The sequence below is a fragment of the Lolium rigidum genome, chromosome 6, assembly GCF_022539505.1.
Source record: "Lolium rigidum isolate FL_2022 chromosome 6, APGP_CSIRO_Lrig_0.1, whole genome shotgun sequence".
Classification (NCBI taxonomy): Eukaryota; Viridiplantae; Streptophyta; class Magnoliopsida; order Poales; family Poaceae; genus Lolium; species Lolium rigidum.
The window spans coordinates 145,922,419-145,925,456 of NC_061513.1; positions in this window are offsets into that span (position 1 = coordinate 145,922,419).

The window sequence follows — 3,038 nt, forward strand, 5'->3', positions numbered from 1 at the left end:
AGTCACTTCATTCATCTCATAGGCTTTACAATAATGTTGATCAAGATTATGTTGGTAGCATGTCACTTCAGAAATTATTGTTTTTATCGTTTACCTACTCGAGGGCGAGTAGGAACTAAGCTTGGGGATGCTTGATGCGTCTCCAACGTATCTATAATTTCTTATGTTCCATGCTTGTTTTATGACAATACCTACATGTTTTGTTCATACTTTATAATGTTTTTATGCATTTTCCGGAACTAACCTAATAACAAGATGCCGCAGTGCCAGTTCCTGTTTTCTGCTGTTTTTGATTTTAGAAAAGTTAGTTTACCAATATTCTCGGAATTGGACGAAACAAAAGCCCACGGTCTTATTTTCCACGGAGTGTTCCAGAACACCGAAGGAGAGACGGAGAGGGGCCACGAGGTGGCCACCCCACCTGGCGGCACGACCAAGGGGGGGCGCCGGCCTATGGGGTGGGCCCCTCGGGCGCCCCCTACGCTGCCCCTTCGCCTATTTATTCCCTCCGTCGCGAAAACCCTAGTACCGAGAGCCACGATACGGAAAAAGTTACTTAGACGCCGCCGCCGTCAACCCCATCTCAGGGGGTTCAGAAGATCGCCTCCGGCACCCTGCCAGAGAGGGGAATCATCACCGGAGGGCTCTACATCACCATGCCCGCCTCCGGACTGATGCGTGAGTAGTTCATCCTTGGACTACGGGTCCATAGCAGTAGCTAGATGGTTGTCTTCTCCTCTTGTGCTATCATGTTTAGATCTTGTGAGCTGCCTATCATGATCAGGATCATCTATTTGTAATGCTACATGTTGTGTTTGTTGGGATCCGATGAATATTGAATAGGGATTTCTATTTTCGTGCCCTCGCTTCGTTAGTTGTACTCAGTTTTCCCCAGCTCCTTAGTTTTTCCTCAGTTTTACCCAAACGTTTGTCTGAACCGCAGAAGGAGCTCGGACGGAGGGAATCCGTTAAGTTGACCGTTCCGTGCTGACGAGTGGGGTCGTGTCGTTTGTGGGGTCGCGTCGTGTGGGACCGCGTCGTGTGGGGCTGGTAGGAAGGGACCGCGTGGGACAGGACGAGGCCGTGTTTGTGGGGCCGTAGCGTGTGGGGCCGTAGCGTGTGGAGCCGTGTGGGTCCGGGACGGGGGCACAAGTGGTTTCTGTCTCTTTCGCCCAGATTAGCAGTTTTCAATGTACCTTTTTCCTCTCTATCGCTCGATCTCATTCATATTTGATAGCCCAAATTGGTAGCAAATCTAGAGAAGCTTCTCTAACGCCATTCATTTCTTTATGCCTTCGTTTTTACCCAATCAGGTAGGAAATCTAGGGCACAAATCCAGAGAGAAAATATAGGATAAGCTGCATACAGCAACCAACATAGCATAGATATATTCAGGACAGATCCAAATGTAGTACCGATAGATCCAACATAAGCTACATTTTACATGAATTTAAGCTGCTCTACAGATAGAGCAGTCACATACAGAGAGTGCAGTAGGCACGTTCAACGCCTCCAGGTAGCGCGTGTGACTCGCTTGGAGGTTGCGCAGTGAATCCCAAGTGCTTTGTGTTTGGCCATGTACGCATGCACGTTCACGGTCCTTCCAACTCTAGCGCCATATCTGCCAATGGATTCAGCATGGTTCAGCAGGGTGTTGAAGTCGGTGTCGCGGAGCCTCCTGTTGCAGAAGGGGCACTTGTAAATGCCTCGAGCAAAGGGGCCATCGTATTGGCCGGACTGCAGCCTCCTGAGGACGTGACGAGTCTTGGTGTGGAAGGACTCGTCGTCGCTGTCGACGTCGCTGCTCTCCACCTGTCACGTAGCACCAAAGATCGTGCAAAAAACACGGAGTCAATTGCAACGATGATTGAACAGAGAGTGAACAAAAAATCATGCATGATAATATGGGCTCGAAAAAAGAGGTAGCCTCGGTTACATTGGACACACTTATATCCAGGATTTGAGTAAGTAAACCAAAGATCATGCACAACAAATTTGTACACACCAATTGTTTACCGACCAAACCCTGAATCAATTTAGGGATGCCCAAATATTCATCATCATCGGCACAAATCTTAAACAAAAGCAAATCACAAACACTAATAACGCAAGATCTAACACAAAAGGATCGAACTAGGAACAAGACGAACAGTAATAACGCAAGATCTAACACAAAAGGATTGAACTAGGAACGGATCGAACAGTAATAACGCAAGAGCTAACACAAAAGGATTGAACTAGGAAGAGACGAACAGTAATAACGCAAGATCTAACACAAAAGGATTGAACTAGGAACAGACGAACCGTAATAACGCTAGATCTAACACAAAATGATTGAAATGAGATAAGAACAAGGTTACCTACGGCGCGTAGTCGACGATGGTGGTGTCGTAGGGGTTCTCCGGCGCGTCGTACTGCACTGGTTCGTACGGGTCCCAATCGAAGGGGACTCGGACGGGGCGGCGGCCGATGCGCCGGCCGCTACGTTGGAAGCGGCGACGGGGGCCTGGACGGGGGCGGCGGCCGATGCGCCGGCTGCTACGTTGGAAGCAGCGACGGGGGCCCGGACGGGGCGGCGGCCGATGCGCCGGCTGCTACGTTGGAAGCAGCCGACAGGGGCCCGGACGGGGGCGGCGGCCGATGCGCCGACAATGGGCATCTCATTCTTCTCCATCGCCGGCGGTTTTCTTCGGGGTTTTTCTTCGGTTGTGGAGAAGATGATGGGACGAGAGAGGCGGTTGCAGTGAGCCAGTGAGAACGTGCATCGAGGGAGAGAAAGAGGGGCTCTATAAAGACGAAGGTGGCGTGTACCGCAACACGCGTCCGCTATGCATGGCTGCAGCGTGCACCGCTACACGAGTCTAACCCTGGGACGTTTGGTGTACTCAGCTATAACCTCGGGCCTTATACGAAATTTTATCTCGTACTCGGTTTTCCCCTCGAGGACTTAGACCGGCAAGTGCAATATACTCAGTTTTACCCTCAAGTAGCTGGTCAACAGAGAGTCAACAAATGAGATTAACATAGCTAATTGAGTC